The sequence below is a fragment of the Camellia sinensis genome, unplaced genomic scaffold, assembly GCF_055761805.1.
Source record: "Camellia sinensis isolate YWXY unplaced genomic scaffold, ASM5576180v1 Unanchor3, whole genome shotgun sequence".
Lineage (NCBI taxonomy): Eukaryota > Viridiplantae > Streptophyta > Magnoliopsida > Ericales > Theaceae > Camellia > Camellia sinensis.
The window spans coordinates 12,605,605-12,616,901 of record NW_028129178.1 but is presented as its reverse complement, the minus strand read 5'-3'; the positions used below and the strand labels follow the sequence as shown (position 1 = coordinate 12,616,901).

Sequence of the window (11,297 nt, the reverse complement as noted above, 5' to 3'; positions counted from 1 at the left end):
CTCAACAAAGAAACCAACACATCATTAGAGCAACTCCAACCACACTCTTTACTTTTCACTAGCTAAAGTACAAAAAAAGTACACTCTTTATTTTACCTAAGTACTTTAGTTATTGTGTTCTCCAACCATACTTTTTATTTTAGCTAATCATTTAAACTAACTTAATTAATTTTTAAAATAAAAAAATACTAATTGTTGATATTTTACTAATATGAATTTGCAATAATATACAAACATACAAAACCTGTAGAACGAGGAGAAAAAAAATACAAAATAAGTTATTTTATAATTCATCAAACAGAATTGAAAGAATATATAAAATTGCTACACACACACACATATATATATATATATAATATAAAATCCCAAATCTAAGACATAAATATATAAAAATCTAAAATATATACATACATAATTGTTTGGAGAGCCTCTGGGGCTCTTCAATTGTAGCCACAAAAAAAATAAGATGGTAAAGTAGCTAGCCCAATAGCTAATCCATTGGAGCTCAAAATTAGACTTACATTGGCTAAAATGCCTAACAAGCCTTGTTTAACTATCCCCTTGGAGATGCTCTTAGGAGGCTAGTATAAATTATGTCATGTATTTGATCTTCAATATTATGATCGGAACTTATTAAGTTTTATTATATTATTATAATATTATACTAGCATAATACCTGTGCTATGCATGGTTTCAAATAAATAATTAAAAATTATTTTTAAAATTAAATTATAACAAAAACTTTATTTATAATATAAAAGAAAATTTATTTACATTAATTAATTCTCATACAATAATTATATTTACGATAAAATATAAATATATTTCGTCTTGAAGAATTTCGTAATTTTAGTTTTTCAATTTACCAATTATTTCATATCTATTATGTAAAATTAATTACCTTATCTATTTTCTAAAATTTAATTAATCAAAATTGAAGAATAAATATTAAAAAAATAGAAAAAAAAATAGAGTATCAGTAACCTCAATCTTCAACCCACTCCTCAAATAAGATTTTGATGATTTTGATCCTGCTAGGCTACTAGGTATAACCTCTAAAACAATCTCATTGAATATTAGTTAATTATATTTACTAATTTTTTAGATGTTAGACCAATTGAACATTTTGCAAATCCTGAAGCCATTTTCTTAATTTGATCACCATACATCATTTTTAATTTTTGATTATTTATATTTTTTTAATTATTTTATTTTTAAAAAAATAGAACTAATATACTAAACACTGAATATGTATATAAAACAACTTAACTCTAACATATAGGCCTATATTTTTTATTGTGTATTTGATTAAAAATGTGTTAGACTATTTTAATGGCCAGTACCTAAATCTCGATATTTATTTATTAAAAAGGAATAGGAGTTTTGGAATCCTAAAGCCATTATCTTAGAAAAAAATTTCAATTTCTCCTAAAATCACCTTAACTTTTTAAATAATATTATTTGTATACCTATCAGTTTGTAATTAAGGGTAAAACAATAAATTACAACCAATCCCGCTTCTCATGATTCCAACCAATCTCACCTCCCGCGTTTTCAAACTGCTATGCAGTTTGTAACAGTTTCAACATCTTCACCCCTCTCTCTATTTACTGTAAAATCATTTTTTTTTTTTTTTTTGCAAAAACACACACAAAATAAAACTTTTTAGTGAAGAAGAAAATACATAATAATGTTCTCGCAAAAGTAAATAAACAAACAAACAAATCCAATTAAAAAAAAACTGAATTTATGCACAAAAAGAAACAATAGCTTAAAAAGTGAAATAGGAAAAATTCCAAAACTATTTAAGTCTCTAAAAAATTGCACAGATGTGATGGTGTCAAAGTGTTCAATTAAAAACACTTATAAAAATTAAGAACCTAAAAATTAATTAATGAAAATACAGAAAATAGTGATTTTTTTCAAAAACAAACACACAAAATTAAGAACACTAATTTTTATTTTATTTTTTTGAAAAACACACACACAATGAAACTTTTTAATGAAGAAAAAAAAATACAAAATAGTGTTCTCACAAAAGTAGACAAACAAACAAATCGAATTAAAAAAAAAAAAAAAAAAAAAAAAAAAAAAAAAAAAAAAACTGAATTTATACACAAATAGAAACAATAGCTTAAAAAGTGAAATAAGAAAAAATCCAAAACTATTTAAGTCCGTAAAAAATTGCACACACATGTGATGGTGTCAAAGTGTTCAATTAAAAACACTTATAAATATTAAGAATCTAAAAATTAATTTAATTAAATACTGATTTTTTTTTTTCAAAAACACACACATACACACAAAACTATGAACACTAATTTTTTTTTTCTTTCAAAAACACATAGAATGAAACTTTTTAATGAAGAAAAAAAATACATAATATTGTTCTCAATCAGTGTATTTTTTTTCTCCAAAGAATCTAATTACATAATGAAACTTTTTATTGAAGAAAATAAAAATATAATTAACAATAGCAGTAGATATGTACTTCGGATAACCACTCAACAAAGTTGGAAAAGAACTATAAGATTGCAATGTTCTTGAATAGTATTTGTCACACCCCAAATCCGGGCATGACCGGCCGTGGCCCACAGGGACTTAGCCCAAGGCACACGTAAGCCTAAACACGCATTCAATTTCACCTTGAACAATTAAACAATAGTCCAATAATAAATAACCAAAACTCAATCCAGACATGTCACAATTATAAACGGCAAAATCAACCGTAATCACAAACCATCCAAACTTATGGGATATAAACAACCCACATATCAAAAATAATCCTAAATGAACTTAGATAAGAATAAATTTAAATATGCACAAACTTGACATAACACTCTAAACTAAAGGAATGCCCTAGAGGTCCATGCAATTGAGTCCCCGCTATGCCATGAGTCCACTCTAAGTCCTTCTAACACCTGGAAGTGATAAAAACTAAGTCAGCTGATAGCTCAGTGAGTAGCAACATGGATAGTAAATACAGTTTTAAAAACAGGGTTCAATTCCAAAATAAGATATATATCACAGAAACTAAATTGGCATACAGTTTGGTAAATACAATCTGTTTCAAAAAGAAGGTTCCACAATTCAACACTTAAAATACTCATGTCTCGCAAAAACATGATAAACGACATTTTTCACTTAAAACAGATTATAACATGAACACCAATAATTTTCTGGGTACCAATAAAAACAAATAATCTGCCACACATTTCTCAGGCTATAAGCCCCGTTGGATCCAATACCGAACTAAGAGTCATCCTCAGGGTGGCACCTGGGCCTTTTCTCAAAGACGGTCCGATTGAAGGTCACCTAGTTGTTTTTAAAGGTCTGTTCCTTACAATCGTTGAGCACTAGAGTCATCACGGCCCAACCCGGATCTGTTCCCTAGTGGCCAGAGTCACCACACACAGTGGAATAATTTCCCTGGACTAAATACACACATGGTCCCAATAATCAATACACATCAGTTTCGCAAAACATGGTAGTTCATCATTATAAACATGAGACCAAAACAAATAGTTTACAGTATGCCAAGTTCACACATGTTTCAGAAACAATTTGATTCAATTGATAATATAATAATTTATCAAAACAGTTTAGTCTTGAAACAACAATTTAATTTTCCAACAGTTCAGGGTAGGGGAACATTTATAAAAATACGTAGCATGAAACTACTCACCTGGAACGAAATAATGTAATCCTCGAATAGAGTATGAAAGTCCAACTAGTGCCCTGAACCAATATGAAAACTACACGTCACTGCTAATTTAAAAATACTAATGAATACGAACTGAGTAACCCCAAACTAAAGCGCACTAACACGGCTCAACCCAACTCACCGTTACTCTTAAATATTACCTAAGTTCATGTTCTTCAAGGTCTAAAATCACCCAAGACATAGGTTCCGATCGAAACTTAACTAAAAATAACTTTAAGATAAAACAGTGTTTTAAACTAGTTTTCCCAATCTATTCGCTAACTTTGAAAATTACAAAACCCACTCCACGCTATTCAAAAAATTCCAAAAACCTCCAGATATGATCTAATATATCCTAAGTTTCAAACCCAATTGGTTTCACTTGATTTGCTTATCAAAATAATTTTCTACAATTTATTATATCCAAACAGGTTGTTTTCTGCAGCACTTTAAAGAAATTGACGGTTCTCTTAATATACACGAGCAATCAATGCAAGGCCAAAAACGTATGAAACTAGACTCGTAACCGGTTCTAATGACACTAATTTGATAATTTTTGGATTTATACCCAAAGAGAACAACAATCCCGAATTTACTGTTTCGGACTGGTTTCCTGGACAGATTTGAATACCTCAATTTATATGGATTTTGACTCCCAAAAATTATGAAAAAATTCAGATATGCAATTCAATGTGTAATTGATCTACTGCAAAAATTTCAGATTAAAATTCATCCGTTTGATATGGTTTCTTGATTTTTAAAGTTTGCGATTCTGTGCAGAATTTTTGGACTGAAAATTACACCCAATCTTTACACATAAATTTAGCTCCTCAAGTTTCTTAATAGGATATCTATATACACAATACATAAACCTACAACCTCTCCATCAATGAACAAAATAATTATAGAATAAGGATGAAGAACAAAAAGAAGAGAAGAAAACCAAGGAGGGCTAACCTTTTATGATCACACACAACACAACACACCCAAAAGTTCTTTGATTGCAACATCTTCTTCTTTTTTTCCTTCTCTCTAACCCTCTCCCGTGGCTGCTGTTGTTGCCCTATGTGGTGAACAAATAATAGAGTAGGGTTTGTGTTTATTTTATTTTATACTAGTGGTGGGCACACATAGGTCAAATAAATAGATAAATATACAAAACATATATATAAGTTATATGTAACTCAAATGGTAGGAGTCTAACTTATTAATTTTATGGTCTAGAGTTCAAGTCACACCCTCTTCTCTATTTTTTTTTTTTTTAATAATAAATCTTGCTTCTAAATCAATGACTTTCACCATAAATTTATTTTAGGTTTAAAAATTAATTAAAGGATCCTCCAATAATATTTAATTTGCACCTTAGAATTCACCACCAAAATATTTGAGATTGTAATATTATTATTTAATTATTTACTTAATTTTTATATTCGGGTTCTCACATTCTCCCCTCCTAAAAAAAAAGTTTCGTCCTCGAAACTAACCTGAGTAAATTATGAGAATAGATGTGGGTACTTCTTGCGCATCTCATCCTCACGTTCCCAAGTCGCCTCTTCAACTAGATGATTACGCCACAATACCTTAACTAATTTAATGGTCTTTGTATGCAACCTTTTCTCTTTCGAATCCAAAATCTGAATAGGTATCTCCTCATACGAAAAATCCTCTCTAATCTGAAGCGGCTCATAATCTATCACATGCGACGGACTGTGCACATATTTCCTCAGCATAGACACGTGAAACACATTATGCACTCCTGCCAACCTAGGGGGTAAAACAACACGGTACACAACCTCACTAACCTTCTCTAATACCTCAAATGGTCCAATGTATCTAGAACTCAACTTTCCTTCATTTCCAAACCTGATGACTCCTTTCCATGGTGATACTTTCAAGAATACCATATCCCCCACATGAAACTCTAAATCTCTCCTACGATCATCAACATAACTTTTTTGTTTACTCTGAGTAGTCAATAATCTCTCTCTAATGGTAATAATTTTCTGTGTAGCATCCTCCACCAAATTAGGTCCCAACATTTGCTTCTCACCAACCTCATACCAACACAAAAGAGACCTACACTTCCTCCCATACAAAGCCTCATAAGGAGCTACTCCCAAACTAGAATGATAAATATTATTATACGCAAACTCCATGAGCGGCAAATAATCATCCCAATTACCTCTCCACTCCAAAGCATAAGCCCTCAACATATCCTCAAGGATTTGAATAGTCCTCTCCGATACCCCATCTGTCTAAGGGTGATAAACTGAACTAAAATTTAACCAAGTACCAATAACTGACTGTAACGCACCCCAAAACTTAGACACAAAACGAGGGTCCCGATCTGACACTATTGACACTGGTGCACCATGCAATCTAACAATCTCCTTCACATAAAACTGTGCAAATCGAGCTAGAGAATAGTTCATCCGAACTGCAATAAAATGTGCTGACTTGGTTAATCTATCAACAACAACCCAAACTGCATCGTGATTACTACTAGTACGAGGTAATCCACACATGAAGTCCATGGTAACATGATCCCACTTCCACTCCAGTATAGGTAAGGGTTGTAGTTTCCCCGCAGGTTTCTAATATTCTACTTTAACTTGTTGACACACCAAACACTGAGCCACAAATTCTGCAATATCTCCCTTTATACCATTCCACCAAAAATGTTCATAAAGATCTCGATACATCTTAGTACTTCCAAGATGAATGCTATAACTATAACTAGAACTATGTGCCTCTACCATAATCTCCTTCCTCAAATCACCACCAACAGAAACACAAATTCGGCTACGGAATCTAAGCAACCCGTAGTCTACATTCTTACCCTCTGTCATCTCTCCTTTAATACGCTCACACTGGGGGGTCAATCTCTCGTGTTAAACGAATCCGTTCTCTCAAGGTTGGCTGAACTTTCAATTGACTACAATAAGCCCTATCACCAGGCGTAACAACCCCAAGCCTCAAACGTCTCATGTCTTCCACCAAACAACTCTCAATAGACAAAGCAGCTACATTTCCAACTATAACCTTCCTACTCAAGGCATCTGCAACCACATTTGCCTTCCCCGGATGACATAATATATTCACATCGAAATCTTTTAGTAACTCAAGCCATCTTCTTTGCCTCAAATTTAGTTCCTCCTGTGTGAAAATATACTTCAAACTCTTATGGTCAGTGTAAATCTCACATGACTCTCCATACAAATAATGTCGCCAGATGTTAAGAGCGAAAATCACTATTGCTAACTCCAAGTCGTGCGTAGGATAATTTCTCTCATGTACTTTCAACTTTCATGACGCATAAGCAATCACCTTCCTATGCTGTATGAGCACACATCCTAAACCCTATCATGAAACATCACTATAAATCACAAAACCACCACCATCAGTAGATAAGGCAAGGATTGGAGCTAATATCAACCTTTGTTTAAACTCTTAGAAGCTACACTCACAATCATCATTCCACTCAAACTTTACCTCTTTCCTAGTGAGGTTTATAAATGGCAAAGCAATACAGCAAAATCCTTCCACAAACTGTCTATAATATCCAGCAAGCCCTAGAAAGCTACGTACCTCTATCACAGAAATAGGTCGTGGCCAATCAATAATTGCTATCACCTTCGTGCTATCCATAGATACCCCATCTTTACTCACTACATAGCTCAAAAAGGATACACTGCTCAACCAGAATTCACACTTCTTAAATTTTGCATACAGTCTCTTCTCCCTGAGGATCTAAAATACTACCCTCAAATACTGCTCATGCTCCTCTTTACTCCTCGAATAAATTAGGATATCATCAATAAACACTACCACAAATTTTATCCAGTTGGGGTTTAAATACTCAGTTCATTAAATCCATGAATGTGGCTAGTGCATTTGTGAGACCAAAAGGTATCACCAAGAACTCATAATGCTTATAACGGGTTCTAAAAGCTGTCTTAGGAACATCCTCATCCCTTACTTTCAACTGGTGATAGCCTAACCTCAAGTCAATCTTAGAGAATACTTGAACTCCCTACAATTGGTCAAATAGGTCAACAATACGTGCAAAGGATACATATTCTTCATTGTGACTTTGTTCGGTTCCCCATAATCAATACACAATCTCATAGACCCATCATTCTTCTTCACAAATAACACAGGTGCTCCCCAAGATGAGACACTAGGCCTAACAAAACTTTTCTCTAACAACTTCTATAACTAAGTTTGTAACTCCCTTAACTCTAACGATGCCATTCTATAGGGCGCTTTAGAAATAAGTGCTGTGTCAGGGACCAAGTTAATGGAAAATTCTACCTCACGATCTAGAGGAAGTCCAAGTAGATCCTTTGGAAAAACATCAACACAATCACTCACTACAGGCAACTCCTCTAACTTCTATTTTGGTAGTTTGATACTCACCACACAAGTTAAATAACCATGACACCTTTTTCTCAACATTCGATTAGCCTAAAAGGAAGAAGTAAAATAGATAGAAGACCCTTTCCTATCCCCCTGGAAGAAAAACTCAAGTTGCCTTGGCATAGCAAAAACTAACCTCTTTCTAAACCAATCAACAGAGGCGTGATGCTTCGTCAACAAATCCATACTCAAAATCACATCAAAATCCTTCACCTCTAAGGAAATCAAATCCACCAGAACAATCCTACCATCCAAGTTTACCTCACAAGATCTACATACATCTCCTAACACTACTATTTCTCCTAATGGAGTACACATGGTAATACAAACATCTAAACGACCACAAGGAAAAGACAATCCAAATAGATATCTAGGTACTAACTCTTAACCTCCAAAATTAAATCAAGAAAGATTCAACACAAGTTTAAACAAAACTAACTTAACCAAACACTACTAAGGACTATAGGGACTCGGACCTCGTCTAAATGATGAAATGCAAGATATGTAACTCGATAAACCTGGCTCTGATACCACAATTGTCACACCCCAAATCCGGGCATGACCGGCCGTGGCCCACAGGGACTTAGCCCAAGGCACACGTAAGCCTAAACACGCATTCAATTTCACCTTGAACAATTAAACAATAGTCCAATAATAAATAACCAAAACTCAATCCAGACATGTCACAATTATAAACGGCAAAATCAACCGTAATCACAAACCATCCAAACTTATGGGATATAAACAACCCACATATCAAAAATAATCCTAAATGAACTTAGATAAGAATAAATTTAAATATGCACAAACTTGACATAACACTCTAAACTAAAGGAATGCCCTAGAGGTCCATGCAATTGAGTCCCCGCTATGCCATGAGTCCACTCTAAGTCCTTCTAACACCTGGAAGTGATAAAAACTAAGTCAGCTGATAGCTCAGTGAGTAGCAACATGGATAGTAAATACAGTTTTAAAAACAGGGTTCAATTCCAAAATAAGATATATATCACAGAAACTAGATTGGCATACAGTTTGGTAAATACAATCTGTTTCAAAAAGAAGGTTCCACAATTCAACACTTAAAATACTCATGTCTCGCAAAAACATGATAAACGACATTTTTCACTTAAAACAGATTATAACATGAACACCAATAATTTTCTGGGTACCAATAAAAACAAATAATCTGCCACACATTTCTCAGGCTATAAGCCCCGTTGGATCCAATACCGAACTAAGAGTCATCCTCAGGGTGGCACCTGGGCCTTTTCTCAAAGACGGTCCGATTAAAGGTCACCTAGTTGTTTTTAAAGGTCTGTTCCTTACAATCGTTGAGCACTAGAGTCATCACGGCCCAACCCGGATCTGTTCCCTAGTGGCCAGAGTCACCACACACAGTGGAATAATTTCCCTGGACTAAATACACACATGGTCCCAATAATCAATACACATCAGTTTCGCAAAACATGGTAGTTCATCATTATAAACATGAGACCAAAACAAATAGTTTACAGTATGCCAAGTTCACACATGTTTCAGAAACAATTTGATTCAATTGATAATATAATAATTTATCAAAACAGTTTAGTCTTGAAACAACAATTTAATTTTCCAACAGTTCAGGGTAGGGGAACATTTATAAAAATACGTAGCATGAAACTACTCACCTGGAACGAAATAATGTAATCCTCGAATAGAGTATGAAAGTCCAACTAGTGCCCTGAACCAATATGAAAACTACACGTCACTGCTAATTTAAAAATACTAATGAATACGAACTGAGTAACCCCAAACTAAAGCGCACTAACACGGCTCAACCCAACTCACCGTTACTCTTAAATATTACCTAAGTTCATGTTCTTCAAGGTCTAAAATCACCCAAGACATAGGTTCCGATCGAAACTTAACTAAAAATAACTTTAAGATAAAACAGTGTTTTAAACTAGTTTTCCCAATCTATTCGCTAACTTTGAAAATTACAAAACCCACTCCACGCTATTCAAAAAATTCCAAAAACCTCCAGATATGATCTAATATATCCTAAGTTTCAAACCCAATTGGTTTCACTTGATTTGCTTATCAAAATAATTTTCTACAATTTATTATATCCAAACAGGTTGTTTTCTGCAGCACTTTAAAGAAATTGACGGTTCTCTTAATATACACGAGCAATCAATGCAAGGCCAAAAACGTATGAAACTAGACTCGTAACCGGTTCTAATGACACTAATTTGATAATTTTTGGATTTATACCCAAAGAGAACAACAATCCCGAATTTACTGTTTCGGACTGGTTTCCTGGACAGATTTGAATACCTCAATTTATATGGATTTTGACTCCCAAAAATTATGAAAAAATTCAGATATGCAATTCAATGTGTAATTGATCTACTGCAAAAATTTCAGATTAAAATTCATCCGTTTGATATGGTTTCTTGATTTTTAAAGTTTGCGATTCTGTGCAGAATTTTTGGACTGAAAATTACACCCAATCTTTACACATAAATTTAGCTCCTCAAGTTTCTTAATAGGATATCTATATACACAATACATAAACCTACAACCTCTCCATCAATGAACAAAATAATTATAGAATAAGGATGAAGAACAAAAAGAAGAGAAGAAAACCAAGGAGGGCTAACCTTTTATGATCACACACAACACAACACACCCAAAAGTTCTTTGATTGCAACATCTTCTTCTTTTTTTCCTTCTCTCTAACCCTCTCCCGTGGCTGCTGTTGTTGCCCTATGTGGTGAACAAATAATAGAGTAGGGTTTGTGTTTATTTTATTTTATACTAGTGGTGGGCACACATAGGTCAAATAAATAGATAAATATACAAAACATATATATAAGTTATATGTAACTCAAATGGTAGGAGTCTAACTTATTAATTTTATGGTCTAGAGTTCAAGTCACACCCTCTTCTCTATTTTTTTTTTTTTTAATAATAAATCTTGCTTCTAAATCAATGACTTTCACCATAAATTTATTTTAGGTTTAAAAATTAATTAAAGGATCCTCCAATAATATTTAATTTGCACCTTAGAATTCACCACCAAAATATTTGAGATTGTAATATTATTATTTAATTATTTACTTAATTTTTATATTCGGGTTCTCACAGTATTTCTCCCAACAAAAAATAAAAATAAAAAATCATTGAACAAATA

At 33.1% G+C, this 11,297-nt stretch overlaps 2 long non-coding RNA genes across 2 annotated transcripts; both read right to left on the bottom strand.

Annotated features, from left to right (window-relative positions):
- Positions 1-2,646: 2,646 nt before the first annotated feature.
- On the bottom strand, positions 2,647-4,782 carry LOC145816145 (uncharacterized). The gene is made up of 3 exons (XR_014358569.1): positions 4,661-4,782; positions 3,686-3,738; positions 2,647-2,921 (listed from the first exon to the last, which is right to left on the bottom strand). It is a non-coding gene; the product is annotated as an uncharacterized LOC145816145 (long non-coding RNA).
- Positions 4,783-8,750: 3,968 nt separating this feature from the next.
- Positions 8,751-10,890, bottom strand: LOC145816144 (uncharacterized). Its single transcript, XR_014358568.1, has 3 exons — positions 10,765-10,890; positions 9,790-9,842; positions 8,751-9,025 (listed from the first exon to the last, which is right to left on the bottom strand). It is a non-coding gene; the product is annotated as an uncharacterized LOC145816144 (long non-coding RNA).
- Between the last annotated feature and the right edge of the window lie 407 nt (positions 10,891-11,297).